At 44.4% G+C, this 18050-nt stretch overlaps 1 protein-coding gene and 1 long non-coding RNA gene across 4 annotated transcripts in view; one reads left to right on the top strand and one right to left on the bottom strand.

Moving 5' to 3' along the window:
• The first annotated feature begins 1133 nt into the window (after window positions 1–1133).
• GADL1 (glutamate decarboxylase like 1) overlaps window positions 1134–18050 on the top strand; it is a 505418-nt gene continuing 488501 nt past the window's right edge. For 2 of the 3 annotated variants that reach the window (XM_055558457.1, XM_055558454.1), the window contains exon 1: window positions 4319–4471. The gene's annotated coding sequence lies outside the window, so the exon portion shown is untranslated. Of the gene's footprint in view, window positions 1846–4318; window positions 4472–18050 lie in introns of those variants that run through there. The other variant, XM_055558455.1, reaches the window with a different exon arrangement.
• On the bottom strand, window positions 3681–5464 carry LOC129635440 (uncharacterized). Its single transcript, XR_008706303.1, has 2 exons — window positions 4580–5464; window positions 3681–3931 (listed from the first exon to the last, which is right to left on the bottom strand). It is a non-coding gene; the product is annotated as an uncharacterized LOC129635440 (long non-coding RNA).

Genomic DNA, 18050 nt, shown 5'->3' with positions numbered 1-18050 from the left:
TGCCAACAAGTGGCCCTATTGGAAGTTTCCCTCTGAGGTCATGCCAAGGTTTGGGGACACTGAAAGACCCACAAAACCATGTGGGTAGTTTTGCTTTTGTCTCTGTTTCAAGCACAGAAAACCTGGAGAGAGTAGATATGATTTTTGACTCTTTCTGGGCACAGCATTCTATTATTCAAGCATTTTTCATGGTTACACTGTTTTGGTGACAGACTCTGACATTGACTATCTTGAGAGCTTCAACAGCTCATGACTGTTGTGAATAAAGCTACAATGAGCATGGCAGTATAGACATACCGGAAAGACCCTATTTTGAATTAGATTTGTACCAGGAGTGGGATTTCTGGATCATACAATAGTTGCATGTTTAATTTTTGGAGAAACTGCCATACTGTTTTCCACAGAAGCTTTGCACCATTTTACATTCCTGCCAACAGTGAACATGGATTCCAGTTTTTCTGCATCCTCAACATCACTTGTTATTTTCCACTTTTTTCCTTGATAATGGCCATCCCAATGAGTGTGAGGTGATATCTCACTGTGGTTTTGACTTACATCTCTACTGAGTCATGTTTACTGAGCATCTTTTCATATGCTTGCTAGCTTGTCTTTGGAGAAATGTCAGTTCAAGTCCTTTGCCTGTTTTCCCGGGGAAGGAAGGGTTTCACTGTTTCATTTTACTTAATTCTTAATATAAAGGAAAATCAGCCAACATTCGGGTCAGAACTCTACCCTTTTGGCAATGGAACGGGGGTGGATGGGGTGGTAAGCAACTTCCTCGCCAAAGGGGATAGAAATCAAGCGTTTATCTGTGGTATGACTTTGTGACACTACCGTGATACAATGATCAAAACCCATACTGAATTTTGCAAGGCGTACCGAGGGTACAGCTGCATTAAATTTACGATGAACAGTTGTGAGCCGTGGTCCTTACACGCACATCACTGGGCGGGGTGCTAAGCCAGGTCTGGGGTACCTGCGGAACTTGGTTCGGGCAGGGCGGGAAGAGACGGCGGGGAGTCACCATTCCCAGGACCGCCGCCAGGGTGCGCGCGCGGGAGCTTCGCGCCCAGTCCGGCTGGTTTTACGGGGAGAAAAGGCCTCGCTTCAGCCCGGCTTCCCTTCCTGCCCCGCGCCATCCCCCAACCCCTTTATGAAACCGAGCTGTCTTGTTTGGGGCTTGTGGGGTTTCCTTATGTAGTCTGGCCGTGAACCTCTTGTCAGAGAGACGACTTGCAAATATTCTCTTATTCCATCGATCGGCTTTTCACTTTGTCGATTTTTCGAGGACAGTTAACAGGTTTGGTCTAACTTTCCCAACCCTGAGAATCATTGGGCTTTTGTTCAAAAATACATATATTCCCAAGCCCTTTCTCAAAATTCTGATTCAGGAGATAAAAATCAGGAACCATGAATCTGTTTTGGTTTTGTTTTTGCTTTGCGGTGCTGCTTGCGGGGTCTTAGTTCCCCTACCAGGGAGGGAACCCCGCCCACTTACAGTGGACGCTCAGAGTCTTAACCGCCGGACCGCCGGGAAAGTCCCCGAATCTGTACTTTTACTAGGAACCTCGGGGGATTCTCGAATCTAGAAAGTTTGGAACATTCTAGATTCTGCTCTAATAGTGTTTTTCAGCTGGAGCTGAACAGGAGAATCAGACCTTTAGCAAGACTAAGGCCTCCTTCCTATTTGCGGAGTTTTGGAATTGATTGGCAATAATTAGTTCTCAATAGAGACCTGCTGGGATTTTAAGTATCTCCAGGAGACACTGATGCTGAGCCCTGGGAGGACCTCGTCCATCTGCACCTGGCCCAGGGACCCCAGCTCCTGGCACAGTCTGGCTCAGGGTGGGTCTCCTGTAGCCTCACTGCCTTGTTTTGAAAGTGATGCTTCCATTTCTGATATTGGACAGTGGTTCTTTTCCAGAGAGGTTGAGAGCTTTACAGAGAAATCTGACATTTGTGGTCAGAATTCCCTGTGATGACATGGGGAAGTTGGAAAAAAACGGATTGTAGGTTTACTTCATAGGGGATCCAGTCAAGGTCTGCCTTTGGTGGCCAGCTCTGAATGCTTCCTTCTGCAGAGAAAAGTGGCACCGCAGATGGGACTATTTGCTGCCACAATTGCTCCAAAGAATGAGACTTTATCACTGTGTGGTCTTTTGTCTACAGTGGTCCTAACACAGCCCACTTGCCATTGCCCTGGGCCCTGGGAAGCAGAATCTCTATTCACCAGGAACTTTCTCAAAGGTCATTAAACCATTATTTACGTATTTGTTTATTTTTAACCTCGCTGGGTGGCTTGCGGGGTCTTAGTTCCCCAACCAGAAATTGAACCTGAGCTCTGACAGTGAAAGGGCCGAGTCCTAACCACTGGACCACCAGGGAATTCCCAGGACACGGTTATTTTTAAGCTCTTTCTACAGCATCCTGTTTGTGATTTGGATGTGTGTGCTTGTCGGTCTGAAAGCCAATACGGTGCAAGAAAAGCTAACTGGAGAATTCATAAATTAGTGTCCATTTATCCCTCAAACAAGCTAATAGAGGGAAGCTGATAAGAGACGAGAGTGTGAGGTTAAGAGTTCAGATCTGATTCTATTGCTTATTATTCATGGGCTTCTTGGGCATGACATCTAACCTGTCTGGGTCTCAGTTGGCTTATCTGTGAAATGGAGTTAATGGTATCCACTCAGGCTGTAAGAAGGTCAAATGAGGTAAGACAGAAAAGCTATTTGGTAACCTTGGTATGTGAATAAATGTTAGCCTTTAAGAAGTGGTCATTATTAGTTACTGTTGTGGTTATGAGCTGTTGTGAGTATCAGTGGGCGTTGGTACTTCAGAGCAGCAAACTTTTTGCCTTTGCCGTGCCTGCCAAAGGGCAGGAGAGCATATAGCCGTAAGGATGTGGAATATTTTTGTGGACACTTTCCATCCTTATGTATTACCTAAATTATTCCAAAACACCAGCAGCCTCTCACTGGGTGCTTATTGGGTTCCACAGTTGTTTTTTTTTTTCCTTTAGGTCTTTCAGTTGACTTAGTTCCTTCCAGTTTCTCACCAGCTATACCCAAACCAAATAGAGGCCTTACCGTCATCATTTGTCTGTAACTAGAAATTATTCACGCTAAGGTGCTGACACTCTTTGCTCCTAGCTAAATTTTAAACCTGTCTATTTCTATGAATGATCTCAAAGCCAGTTTTCCTGATTACTTTGGTAGTATTCTTTCAGTAAATAGGAAGTCTTTGGGGGAATTTTAGTGTGAAACCATGTGACTTGGAGATTGAAGGCAGGCGCTTCAGGGAATGGGATCCAAGGCACAAGAAAATAAGTCATGGGGAGAAGATTGAGAACCTCTGACATTAATGGACGTGGCAGTCATGTGGATATAAGAGACAGGAAGACTTCATCGAGTGCCTACTGCATATTAAGACTGTGCTAGAAGTTTCTTTCAGTTTCTCATTTGATGCTCATATCCATCCTGCGGGAGGGGCCTCATTTCCATCTTATACAAGAGTCCAGAGACATAAGGTGCCTTTATCAAGGTCACACAGCCTGCGTGACTGGTTTGGTTCCAAAGCCCACATGGGTTCTCTTCTGTCAGTTAGGCTCAGTGGAAAAAATACAGTGACACCAAGTAGAGCTGGGATATTGGAAAACTATTAAAGAGAGAAGAAAAACACAAAAGTTATTGTTTAATAAAATGGTGCTATCAAGAGTCATTCATGTCCCATCTATGCCTAATTATCACATAGCACGATAATGATTATGATTAGATGTCTGACAGCTGAAGTTGGCTGTCCATTTTATTCGATCAGAACAGAAAGCATAACACATATAGGTTTCCTCTTCATTGTTTCTTGCCCACACAGCATGTCGCTTGTTCATGACTTCAGTAAATCACAAGTGACGTTGATCAGCAGTTTTAGACCAGCCCTGTAAGAACAAAGAGAGTCATATCCAGCCTTTGCATCAGTCTCAACAAAGAACAGACCGTTAATTTGCTAATTATTTCACCCTGCCATGTACAGGTAGCATTAGGAAAAATAAACACACTGAAACTTCAGTGACTCAAAGTTCCTGCTTTTGTTGTTGAATTTGCTTAGTTTTTTTTTTTTTTTTTTTTGGTTACATTTTATGATTATGGTGGGTGCCTTTGTCCACAGTGAATGAGAAAATTAACTAATTGTTCTTGGGGAGGGAGGAGAGATTGCTTAACTGCAAAGAGGATTGGGTTGGAGGGATGCAGCTGGAGGAAGAAGAGGGCAGTGAAGTAGGATTCAGGGAATCTCACTCTGTCACGGCCTGCTGTGTACCTCTAACCTTTGTGTGTTTTCTCATCCTTAAAATGAGGATAATAATAATATTGGCCTTATATGGGATGTCTGAGACACCAAAGGCAAACGTGGAGACAGGAATGCTGAGTGCAGGTCATTGAATTCGGACGTGATCTACGGGAGCACAGCGAGGGAGTTGGTGAGTAGGTTACAGCTGCGGGCATTGGGGTGGATGCCGCTAGGACAGCTGGGTAACAAATTACTCCGCAATTTAATGGCTTAAGCAAGAACTATTTATTATACTTACATTTCCTGTAGCTGAGGGATTCAGAACTGGCTTATCTGGGCAGCTCTGGCTCAAGACCTCTGGTAAGATTTTAGTCAAGATGATGGTCGGAGCAGCAGCATCTGAAGGCTGGAAGGGGTGCAGGATCCGTCTCCAAGGAGGCTCCACCACGCGGCTGGTGCGCGGGCGCTGGTTGTCGGTGGCACGCCTCGTCCCTCGCTGTGCGGGCCTCCCCGCGAGCTGCCTGTGTTCTCACGACATGGCTCTGGCTTTCCCTAGAGGCCGCGTTTTCACCGCCTCAGCTTGGAAGTCTCATCATGTTCTAGTCATTAGGCGTGTCACTAAATGTTTCTTGCACTTGAGGGCAGGGGAATTGGGCTTCACCTTTTTAAAGACTGAAGTTCAAAGAATTTTTTGACATATTTTAGGACTGCCACTTACTCCGTGTGACTCTTATGGAATACACTTTAGAATTTTCCTTTTTCCTGAGAATGGAAGAAGCTGAGCTGTTTATCTTCCGACTCCCACCCCTATGGGTTGAAGATCTGGTTGGTGATCTGAGGGCAGGAATGGGTGAGAGTAGGGAGGAAGGTAGTTCTCCTGTTCTGAATGGTGCTTAATAGACATTCCCTGGGGCTCCAGGGGGTGCTGAGGGGTACCACTGACAGGATGTACCACCCCAGACTGAGTGCTGCCCCCAGGCAGAGCCCTGGGCCCCCTCAGCACGGGCCAGGGCAGGGCCCTGAGTTCAGTGTAAAGCTCAGTCAGAACCTAGCTCTTACCTGATTATTTCCACTTAACCATGACTAGAAAAACCTGCCTTTTTTGCTGTCATCTTTTTCAGCTGAAAACGAGAATGAGGCACTTATTCTTTTTCTTAAGCTGCCCTTGCTTGGACTAGCAAAGGATTTCCAAATACCACGTATATTGGAGATTTGTTGTAAAATATGCACATACACTTGCATCCATAGAGACAAATAGCACCTCTCTCTGCTCTGCTATTTCTAGCGCTAACCTTCATTTATGATGCCATATTTATGTAATTACAGTGCTGCAGTGGTAGATCATGATTTCAAAACACAATCCTAATCACCATTGGAAGAAATGGGGAAGAGGAAAAACATACACAAAGCAATTAAAAAGTCCTTGTGAATGAATTTTCCCAGTGCCTCCTGTTCTCGGGTCATGGGATGCTCTACCTCCAGATGCATTCGTGTGTATGTTTACATTTCTGCTCTTAGTATATACCTGGGCCAGGGTATATATACCCAGTGAAATGACTTATCCCTTGGAGATCGCCATCCATCTGCTTGATTAGATTTTTCTGTTCATTTATCTGTGGTCTTAAAAAAAAAAAATTTATTTGGCTGTGCCAGGTCTTAGTTGTGGCTTTCGAGATCTAGTTCCTTGACCAGGGATCGAACCCTGGCCCCCTGCATTGGGAGTGTGATGTCTTAGCCAGTGGACCACCAGAGACATCCCAGTCATCTGTGGTCTTAATGGTCAGGGGATCTTGGCCACAGTGTATTTTTTATGACACATGTATCCCTGCTTCCCCAGTGGCTCAGTGGTAAAGAATCTGCCTGCCAATGCAGGAGACACGAGTTTGATCCTTGGGTCAGGAAGATCCTCTGGAGAAGGAAATGGCAACCCACTCCAGTATTCTTGCCTGGGGAGTCCCATGGACAGAGGAGCCTGGAGGACTACAGTCCATAGGGTTGCAAAGAGTTGGACACAACTGAGCAATTAAACAACAACAATCCCTGCTTTATACTCCTTCCTGCTGATGACACTTTTTATACATTCAGTTTGGCTCAGTTCAGTTGCTCAGTTGTGTTCGACTCTTTGCAACCCCATTGACTGCAGCACGCTAGGCTTCCCTATCCATCACCAACTCCTGGAGCTTGCTCAGACTCATGTCCATCAAGTCGGTGATGCCATTCAACCATCTCATACATTAATTCCTTAGTAATATTTTAAAGTTGTTTCTCTATGCTTGAAAAATAATTTCCCACTTCCAGAATCCACATGTCCCTCTATGCCTGTTTCCCAGTCCCCCTCCCACTTTATCCTTCTGCAACACCCCTCCATCCCCATTGGTGCTGCTGCTGCTAAGTCACTTCAGTCGTGTCCAACTCTGTGCGACCGCATAGACGGCAGCCCACCAGGCTCTGCTGTCCCTGGGATTCTCCAGGCAAGAACACTGGCGTGCGTTGCCATTTCCTTCTCCAATGTGTGAAAGTGAAGTCGCTCAGTCATGTCTGACTCTTAGAGACCCCATGGACTGCAGCCTACCAGGCTCCTCCGTCCATGGGATTCTCCGGGCAAGAGTACTGGAGTGGGGTGCTATTGCCTTCTCCAGGCCCCATTGGTGAGATGTCAGCTAATTGAAAAGCATCCTATTTTCTCTGTGGGGTCCCCTTGCCAGCTGGAAGCTCAGGGCTCTGTGTTGCTTTGTGTTGAGGACACCGCCTGTCTGGCTTGCTGCGTTGTGAACCTACTGAAACACTAGGCAAGTCCCTTTGCAGTGCCTGCTGCTGCTGCTAAGGCGCTTCAGTCATCTCTGACTCTGTGCGACCCCATAGACGGAAGCCCACCAGGCTCCGCCGTCCCTGGGATTCTCCAGGCAAGAACACTGGAGTGGGTTGCCATTTCCTTCTCCAATGCATGAAAGTGAAAAATGAAATTGAAGTCACTCAGTCATGTCCGACTCTCAGCAACCCCATGGGCTGCAGCCTACCAGGCTCCTCCATCCATGGGATTTTCCAGGCCAGAGTACTGGAGTGGGGTGCCATTGCCTTCTATGTTGCAGTGCCTAGAAAACCCAATTCTTTTCTCTGCCATTTCTGGCTTATGTGTAGCGAAAGCACAGTATGCTCTGCCAAATCTTAAAACCTTAAAGCAGTATATATATCCCATTCGGAGACTGCCTTTTTCTTCCAGAAAGTTCCCTGTGGCTATATCACACGAAATCTCACCCTGAATTACGTATTTGGACGCATAAATGAAAGTATTCCTTTAGTACGTTACAACTTGCGGGATTGGAGAAGACGACTTTGGGGGAAAGTGACTACTTAAATTATTATTAATTTTTTATGGCTGGGACTTCAAACAGTAGTTACTCATTACTTTGAATCAAAAGCTCTCACTGAGTCCATAAGATCAAGTGTTTTTTCCATCTGTCTACCATCAACACCCCCAGGCTGTTGTCCCTGGCGATTGTGAGGGGCAAGGAGGAGACTTTAGGAAGCAGTGGTGGTGGGGGAGTGAGCCTGTGTGTCCAGTCCTTTCTGTTTCTTCATTAAAGTGCTGCTGCGCAAGTCCACAGGCATCGCAACAGACGGGTCTCCTACAGCCAGCACTTCCTTTGGGTCAGCACGGAGGGACGAGGGTATGTCACCTTTAGCCAGCTTTCATTCTGCCAGCTTTAACATTTCATTCTTGATAGCTACTTTATAGCTCTAGGGTGCCTTGTAATGGTTGCTGGAGAGAGATCTGTTGTTTAAAAGATGGGTTGGGAAAGGGAGTGTCTGGGTGTACCTTTTGGTCCGTGTTATTCATGACTGACTTCAAACCCAGAAAACAAATTAATTCTAGGAAATTAATTCAGTCTCTTAATTGAAGCAATAGCCTATTTTCAAGTAATTTAAAAAATGAGATATGAATTTCTTTATGTAGATGGCTTTTACTGACCTAAGGCAAGGAGACCTGCTTTCCTAGGAATTCCTTTCCTCCTGCTGTACCTTCATTGGCTTCTGAAACCTTACTCTTGTTTAACTGCTGGCTGAAGATCTTCTGTCTCCTGTTTCCTCCATCACTGATAGCATTTTCTCTCATCTGTGACGCCTGCGCACACTCTAATAAATTAAGTACCTGGGATTGCTGTGTTAAAGGTATGGGGGTGGGATCCAGTGAAGTATAGCAAATTATTTTTATCTCCTGCTCCCTGTTGAGCAGCGGTTGTTACTCTATTATCTATGTTTTGAATCTAGTTCTTTGATCCTCAAAGCCTAAAAGTAGCTTCTGTGCACAGTTTTATGGTCTTGGGGGTGCCAGCGACAGCTATAAATTCTTTGGTTGAGCCATATCTACTTTCCACATCCTGAAAATACATTCAGCTCTGTTTCCCCCCCACCCCCCACACATACATATCGCTGCCGACAGTGACATTACTTCCACATCCTTTTCTGTTTCCCTTCTTCACAAACCCACTACAGAACTGACAGCCTGAATGAACAGCAAAGGAAGCATTGCCTAGCATCCACACTGTGTTGACCTTCTTTCTTCTTTAGCTGGTGATGGCTGAGTGTTGGCATCCTGGGAGGTTTGCAAGAGCCAGCCTCTCTTCCTCTGAGGCTACAGATAGATTCTACGGAGGGGAGAGTGCCATGGTGGAAAACTTAAGTGTTCAGGTGTTCTGTCTGGGTACTTTGAGACCACAAGGAAAGGCCTTGGTGTCGTTATGCCTGCATGTGACAAGATGGTCAGCATGTCTTTATGATCTTGTTCTGGAGTGGGAGAAACCAGGGAATTGGAACCATGCATTTACATCAGCCATAAAGGCAGCTGTAACCATTGCACTTTGGTGTGTTTATGCGCAGAAGAGAGGAGATAGGAGGAGGAAGAGAGAATTGGAGGAGGTGGGTGAAGGTGTGGCTTGTGCTCAGAACAGATGGGCAAATATGAAGCAACTGATTTTCTTCTGTCTGCTTCCTTCTCCTACTGTTGGCTTGGTTTCTCCTCATTCTGGTTTGGTCATGATTCCTCGGGGCCTCTAGAGCTATCTCATGCCCTGCCTCGACCTACACTTTCTGCATTGTCTTACCCACATCCCGTTTCAAACTCCCAAGGAAGAGAGCCCAATGGGCCTAGCTTATCGTTTCACCTGTGTCCACCCCAGAGGCTGGGATTTGGCTGCTCTGGTGTTCGGTCTGCAGCCCTGGCTGTGGCTGGAATGGGAGGGCCACGTGCTGGAGGACAGACTCATGTTCTGCATAGGCTGTGGTTAGGCACCTCCTGTGGAAATGGGCTGGAGGCCTTCCACATGGCAGGCACCCCCTACTCATGTCTGTGACGGATTGTGTACCCTGCAAAGTATGTGACCAAAGAGCCCACAGACAAAGGATTGTAGCACATGACCATCAAAGGGTGCTGGTTTTCCATACTTTTGGTTCGAAAGAAAAAGCCTTCCACGTGAAAGTCTGCATGCAGTAGGAAACCACCACACCCACTACAAACAAAAAGGCCTGGAGAGTGATTTTTATATGGAAACATTTATCAGTTCAGTTCAGTTGCTCTGCTGCTGCTGCTAAGTCACTTCAGTCGTGTCCGACTCTGTGCGACCCCGTAGACGGCAGCCCACCAGGCTCCCCCGTCCCTGGGATTCTCCAGGCAAGAACACTGGAGTGGATTGCCATTTCCTTCTCCAATGCAGGAAAGTGAAAAGTGAAAGTGAAGTCGCTCAGTCGTGTCTGACCCTTAGCATGGACTGCAGCCTACCAGGCTCCTTTGTCCATGGGATTTTCCAGGCAAGAGTACTCAGTTGTGTCCAACTCTTTGTGACCCCATGGAGTGCAGGAGGCCAGGCCTCCCTGTTCATCACCAACTCCTGGAGTTTACCCAACTCATGTCTGTTGAGTTGGTGATGCCATCCAACCATCTCATCCTCTATCATCCCCTTCTTTTCCTGCCTTCAATCTTTCCCAGCATCAGCGTCTTTTCAAATGAGTTAGTTCTTCACATCAGGTGGACAAAGGATTGGAGTTTCAGTTCCAACATCAGTCCTTCCAATGAACACCCAGGACTGATCTCCTTTAGGATGGACTGATTGGATCTCCTTGCAGACCAAGGGACTCTCAAGAGTCTTTTCCAACACCACAGTTCAAATGCATCTTCTGTGCTCAGCTTTCTTTATAGTCCGACTCTCACATTCATACGTGACTGCTGGAAAAACCATAGCCTTGATTAGATGGACCTTTGTTGGCAAAGTAATGTCTCTGCTTTTTAATATGCTGTCTAAGTTGGTCATAGCTTTTCTTCCAAGGACAAGTGTCTTTTAATTTCATGGCTGCAGTCACCATCTTCAGGGATTTTGGAGCCCCCAAAATAAAGTGTGCCACTGTTCCCACTGTTTCCCCATCTATTTGCCATGAAGTGATGGGACGGGACCAGATGCCATGATCTTCGTTTTCTGAATGTTGAGCTTTAAGCCAACTTTTTCACTTTCCTCTTTCACTTTCATCAAGAAGCTCTTCAGTTCTTCTTCACTTTCTGCCATAAAGGGTGGTGTCATCTGCATATCTGAGGTTATTGATATTTCTCCCAGCAATCTTGATTTCAGCTTGTGCTTCTTCCAGTCCAGCGTTTCTCATGATGTACTCTGCATTTAAGTTAAATAAGCAGGGTGACAATATACAGCCTTGACATACTCCTTTTCCTATTTGGAACCAGTCTGTTGTTCCATGTCCAGTTCTAACTGTTGCTTCCTCACCTGCATATAGATTTCTCAGGAGGCAGGTCAGGTGGTCTGGTATTCCCATCTCTTTTAGAATTTTCCACAATTTATTGTGATCCACACAGTCAAAGGCTTTGGCATAGTCAATAAAACAGAAATAGATGTTTTTTTTTGTAACTCTCTTGCTTTTTCAATGATCCAGTGGATGTTGACAATTTGACCTCTGGTTCCTCTGCCTTTTCTAAAACCAGCTTGAACATCTGGAAGTTCATGGTTCATGTACTGCTGAAGCCTGGCTTGGAGAATTTTGAGCCTTACTTTACTAGTGTGTGAGATGAGTGCAGTTGTGCGGGAGTTTGAGCTTTCTTTGGCATTGCCTTTCTTTGGGACTGGAATGAAAACTGACCTTTTCCAGTCCTGTGGCCACTGCTGAGTTTTCCAAATTTGCTGGCATATTGAGTGCAGCACTTTCACAGCATCATCTTTCAGAATTTGAAGTAGCTGAACTGGAATTCCATCACCTCCACTAGCTTTGTTCGTAGTGATGCTTCCTAAGGCCCACTTGACTTCACATTCCAGGATGTGTGGCTCCAGGTGAGTGATCACACCATCGTGATCATCTGGGTCGTGAAGATCTTTTTTGTATAGTTCTTCTGTGTATTCTTGCCCCCTCTTCTTAATATCTTCTTCTTCTATTAGGTTTATACCATTTCTGTCCTTTATTAGGGTCCATCTTTGCATGAAATGTTCCCTTGGTATCTCTAATTTTCTTGAAGAGATCTCTAGTCTTTCCCATTGTATTGTTTTCCTCTATTTCTTTACCCTGATCGTTGTGGAAGGCTTTCTTATCTCTCCTTGCTGTTCTTTGGAACTCTGCATTCAAATGTGTATATCTTTCCTTTTCTCTGTTTTTTGCTTCTCTTCTTTTCACAGCTATTTGTAAGGCCTCCTCAGAGAGCCATTTTGCTTTTTTGCATTTCTTTTCCATGGGGATGGTCTTGGTCCCTATCTCCTGTACATTGTCATGAACCTCCGTCCATAGATCTTCAGGCACTCTATCAGATCTAGGCCCTTAAATCTATTTCTCACTTCCACTGTATAATCATAAGGGATTTGATTTAGGTCATACCTGAATGGTCTAGTGGTTTACCCTACTTTCTTCAATTTCAGTCTGAATTTGGCAATAAGGAGTTCGTGATCTGAGCCACAGTCAGCTCCCGGTCTTGTTTTTGCTGACTATATAGAGCTTCTTCATCTTTGGCTGCAAAGAATATAATCAGCCAGATTTCGGTGTTGACCATTTGGTGATGTCCATGTGTAGAGTCTTCTCTTGTGTTGTTGAAAGAGGGTGTTTGCTCTGATCAGTATGTTCTCTTGGCAAAATTCTGAGTCTTTGCCCTGTTTCATTCTGTACTCCAAGGCCAAATTTGCCTGTTACTTCAGGTGTTTCTTGACTTCTTACTTTTGCGTTCCAGTCCCCTATAATGAAAAGAATATCTTTTTTGAGTGTTCTAAAAGGTCCTGTAGGTCTTCCTAGAACTATTCAACTTCAGCTTATTCAGCATTACTGGTTGGGGCATAGCCTTGGATTACTATGATCTTGAATGGTTTGCCTTGGAAACGAACAGAGATCATTCTGTCATTTTTGAGATTACATCCAAGTACTGCATTTTGGACTCTTTTGTTGACTATGATGGCTATTCATAGTATAATTTTTGTATGGAAACATTTATAAACAGTCATTTGTGCCCTTAGAGAATGGATGGAAGATCAAAGATGGAATAAAGGCACAAAGAACTTTTCTTTTCCTTTTTCTGCTTGAGAAAACTCACCCAAGGGCTAGGGATTTTTAATTTTCTGTTGTTCTGAGATATGAAGGCCAATGTATGTAATCCAGAAGGTGCAGGAGGCTTGCTTGCCCCTGGAGGTCCCTGTGTGTTTGTTTTTAGCCCCTAAATTCCATGGTGCATGGAGCTTGAAATCCCAGATTTCTGCTGCATCATAGGGTGGGGATCCAAGTGGGATGGGTTTTCTTTGCTACTTGGGTTCTCATTCCTTGCAACTTCCATTGCGCTGTAGGGTGCCCACTGGAACATGAAACTGCCCTTTGGGGAGGGTCTCCAGGGGGGCATGGGATGAGTGTCATCATAAAGCGTGATGTCATTGCCATTGCCACCTCTTGGGCCTTCCTCCCTTTCTCCCCGCCCTGCTCCTCACCGCTCCCTCCCAGATTTCTTCAAATGGCAGGAGGGCTTCCATTTCTCTTTTTTTCTGTCCTGCAGAATAACTCAAAAGTCTGTCGAGATTTCCTCCCTCTGGTTTGTTGCCTCAATCTTATTTTAAAAATCGAAACAAAATTGAGGGATCTCCACCTGGTGGTCTCTGCTTATAAAAAAGGCAGTTGAGGTTATAACTATCATACAGGTAACAAATAAGGTATGTTGTACTTTGTAATTTAAAAAACCCCACCGAAGTGTGAGATTAGAACCGTTATCTCTTTTTTGTCAATGAGAAAATTTGAGCACCGAGGTTAAGAGACTTGAGTTCACTATACAATCAGCTTGGCAGCTTCAATTCCAACATGAGGGCTGTAAATCCAGTAGATTCATGAAATGTCCTAGGCTTCACACACCTGCATTTCAGCAAGACTGTCTATTTGTTAACACATCCTTGGTGGAGCTGTCTATTTGTTAACACATCCTTGGTGGAGCAGGTGGATCTATATTCCTGCACAACTGGGTGGATCTCTTTCTGGATGAATAGTCATTGCCAGACATTGCTAATTAGTGAATCATGATCAAATGAAAAAAATTAGCATACACTTTTGACACTTGGTGGTATGTAAGTGCTCACATCCCCTCCCGAGAGCACGTGACTCCATCTGGGACACAGCCTGCCCTCCACTGTGAGCAGCTTTGGTGGAATCTTTCTGTGACAGATGCTGAAGGGGCTTGTCAGCCAGATCCTTCCTCCTACTTTCTGGTCCAGCCAGGAGCTGGTCACAGTGCCTGAGCTCAGCCAAGAGGACCTTTCACTAGTTCTTCACATCTTGAGTAGAGTGACATAGATAAAGAAATGGTGGTTAGAGCCGCAAGACAGCCATGTTCCTGATTTTGGCACTGCCAGCTTCCATTGCTCCCAGACATGATTCTTCGATTTCCTTTTAATCCATGGTGGTGATGGTTGAGTCACCAAGTTGTGTCTGACTCTTGTGACCCCATGGGCTATATAGCCCATCAGGCTCCTCTGTCCATAGGATTTCCCTGGAAGAAATACATGAATACTGGAGTGGATTGCCATTTCCTTCTCCAGGTTGTCTTCCCAACCCAGGGATTGAACCCAGGTCTCCTGCATTGCAGGTGGTCTCTTTACAAACTGAGCCACCAGGGAACCCATTTTAAAATCCATCTCTTTTGCCTAATTTCCAAGAATGTCTTTCTGTTCACTGAGCCAAAGGACCTACAGCAGAACAGATTTCTCTAGTGTGTGTCACACTCTGTCCATGTCTGTTTGCCTTCTTTTTATTATTTTTCAATGACTAGGATAAAAATACAGATAATACTAGGGTCCAGAATGATCACAACAAATAGAAATGATGAATTAATAGGTGAAGTTTTACTATTAAGGTTGCTTGCAGTTTGGCATTTTAGATACTAAAATCTAGTTACTCACCAGCTTAGGTAAGTGGGAGGCTCATGTGTTAGAGAGATAATAAAAGTCTCTTTTTAAGACCTAGCTATTGAAATGCTCTGAGGCAGGTATTGTTATCCCATAGCGAAGGAAATCAAGACTGTGGTTCCTCAGCTGACATGTGATGGCTGTAGAATTCAAGCTCAAATTCTGGCTTTTCCTGTTGTGTTACAGTTAGTAGCCAAAGCTGTAATCAGAGGGGATTGTGCCAGAGACCAGGACCAGTGAGGGCAGCTCTGGGTCCAAAGGCTGTGGTAGTTTCAGCAGATGTGGGCCCCAGGGATGTTTTAACCCAGGAGCTGAGGCAAAGAATCCCACAGGGGACAATTAAAATCAAGGTTATGTTCATGCATTGCAAGACTCAACATAGCAAAGATGTCAGTTTTCCCAGAATTGATTTATAGGTTGAATGCAAATCTTATCAAAATCCCAGCATGGCTTTTAATACACACAGACAGGCTTATTTAAAAATTTACATGAAAATGCACATGACTTAGAATAACTAAAATATTTTGGAAAAAAAGAATACAGCGGGAGTAGTCACGCTACCTGCTTCATGGATCACAGCCTTGTCATGGCAAAGGGGCTTGTGTAACTCAATGAAGTTATGAGCCATGTTGTGCAGGGCCACCCAAGATGGATGGGTCATAGTGAAGAGTTCTGACAAAATGTGGTCCACTAGAGGAGGAAATGGCAACCCACTGCAGTATCCTTGCCTTGAGACCCCCATGAACAGTATGAAAAGGCGAAAAGATATGATACCAGAAGATGAGCACCCCCGCCTCCCCAGATCAGAAGGTGTCTGGTATGCTAGTGTGGAAGAGCAGAGGGCAATTACTAATAGCTTTAGAAAGTGACTGGGTCAAAGCAGAAATGATGCTCAGTTGTGGATGTGACTGGTGGTGAAAGTAACATCTGATGCTGTAAAGAATCATATTGCATAGGAACCTGGAATGTTAGGTCCATGAATCAAGATAAATTGGAAGTGGTCAAGCAGGAGATGGCAAGAGTGAAGGTCAGTATCTTAGGGGTCAGTATCTTAGGAGTCAGTGAACTAAAATGGACAGGATTGGGCGAATTTAATTCAGATGACTATTACATCTACCACTGAGGGCAAGAATCCCTTAGAAGAGATGGAGTAGCCATCATAGTCAACAAGAGTCCAAAATACAGTACTTGGGTGCAACCTCCAAAATGACAGAATGATCTCAGTTTCTGTCCAAGGCAAACCACTCAACATCACAGTAATCCAAGTCTGTGTACCAACCACTAATGCCAAAGAAGCTGAAATTGAATGGGTCTATGAAGACCTACAACACCTTTTTACTAACGCCAAAAAAAAAGATATCCTTTTCATCATGGAGGATTGAAATGCAAAATTAGGAAGTCAACAGGCAAGATTGGCCTTGGAGTACAAAATAAAGCAAAGGCTAGCAAAGTTTTGTCAAGCAAACACATTGGTCATAGCAAACACCCTTTTCCAACATTGCAAGAGGTGACTTTACATATGAATCTCACCAAATAGTCAGTATAGAAATCAGATTGATTATATTCTTTGTACTCAAAGATGGAGAAGCTCTGTACAGACAGCAAAAACAAGACTGGGAGCTGACTGTGGCTCAGATCATGAACTCCTTATTGCAAAATTCAGGCTTAAATTGAAGAAAGTAGGGAAAACCACTAGGCCATTCAGGTATGACCTAAATCAAATCCCTATGATTATTCGTGGAGATGATGGATAGATTCATGGGATTAGATCTGGTAGACAAAGTGCCTGAAGAACTATGGACAGAGATTTGTACCATTGTACAAGAGGCAGTGACCAAAACCATCTTAAATGAAAAGGAAACACAAGAAGTCAAAGTGGTTGCCTGAGGAGGTGTTACAAATAGCTGAGGAAAGAAGAGAAGCAACAGGCAAAGGAAAAAGGCAGATATACCCAACTGAATGCAGAGTTCCAGAGAACAGCAAGGAGAGATAAGGCCTTCTTAAATGAACAATGCAAAGAAATATAGGGAAATAATAGGATGGGAAAGACTAGAAATCTCTTTAAGAAAATTGGAGCTATCAAGGGAGCATTTCATGCAAGGAAGGGCATGATAAAGGACAGAAACAGTCAGGACCTAACAGAAGCAGAAGATATTAAGAAGAGGTGGAAAGAATACACAGAAGAACTATACGAAAAAGATCTTCGTGACCCAGATAATCAGGATGGTGTGATCACTCACCTAGAGTCAGACGTCCTGGAATGCAAAGTCAAGTGAGCCTTAGGAAGCATTACTATGAACAAATCTAGTGGAGGTGATGGAATTCCAGTTGCGCTATTTCAAATCCTAAAAGATGATGCTGTAAAAGTGCTGTACTCAATATGTTAGCAAATTTGGAAAACTCAACAGTGGCCACAGGACTGGAAAAGGTCAGTTCTAATCCCAAAGAAGGACAGTGCCAAAGAATGTTCAAACTACTGTACATTTGCACTGATTTCACACACTAGCAAGGGTGTCCTCAAAATTCTTTAAGCTAGGCTTCAGCACTATGTGAACTGTGAAATTCAGATGTACAAGCTGGGTTTTGAAGAGGCAGAGGAACCAGGGATCAAATTGCCAACATTTGTTGGATCATGGAGAAAGCAAGGGAGTTGTAGAAAAACATCTACTTCTGCTTCATTGACTCTGCTAAAGCCTTTGACTGTGTGGATCACAGCAAACTGGAAAATTCTTCAAGAGATGGAAGTACTAGATCACCTTACCTGACTCCTGAGAAACCTGTATGTGGGTTAAGACGCAAGTTAGAACTGGACTTGAAACAACTGAGTGCTTCCAAATTGGGAAAGGAGTATGTCAAGGCTGTATATGGTCTCTGTGCTTATCTAATTTATATGCAGAGTACATCATGTGAGATGCCTGGCTGGATGAATCACAAGCTGAAACAAGATTGCCAGGAGACATATCAACAACCTCATATATGCAGATGATACCACTCTAATGGCAGAAAGTTAAAAGGACCTAAAGAGCCTCTTGATGAGGGTGAAAAAGCTGGCTTGAAATTCAACATTCAGAAAACTAAGATCATGGCATCTTGTCCCATCACTGCATGGCAAATATAGGGGGAAAAGTGGAAGCAGTGACTTTTTCTTGGGCTCCAGAATCACTGCAGTCAATGACTGCAGCCATGAAATTAAAAGACTCTTTCTCCTTGGAAGGAAAGCTATGACAAACCCAGATAGCATATTTGAAAGCAGAGACATCACTTTGCCAATAAAAATCTGTATAGTCAAAGCTATGGTTTTTCCAGTAGTCATGTGGAGATGTGAGAATTGGACCCTAAAGAAGACTGAGTGCCAAAGGA

This window comes from Bubalus kerabau, chromosome 20, assembly GCF_029407905.1.
Source record: "Bubalus kerabau isolate K-KA32 ecotype Philippines breed swamp buffalo chromosome 20, PCC_UOA_SB_1v2, whole genome shotgun sequence".
Lineage (NCBI taxonomy): Eukaryota > Metazoa > Chordata > Mammalia > Artiodactyla > Bovidae > Bubalus > Bubalus kerabau.
The sequence above is the reverse complement of the archived record's forward strand: the minus strand, read 5'-3'. Positions and strand labels throughout refer to the sequence as shown.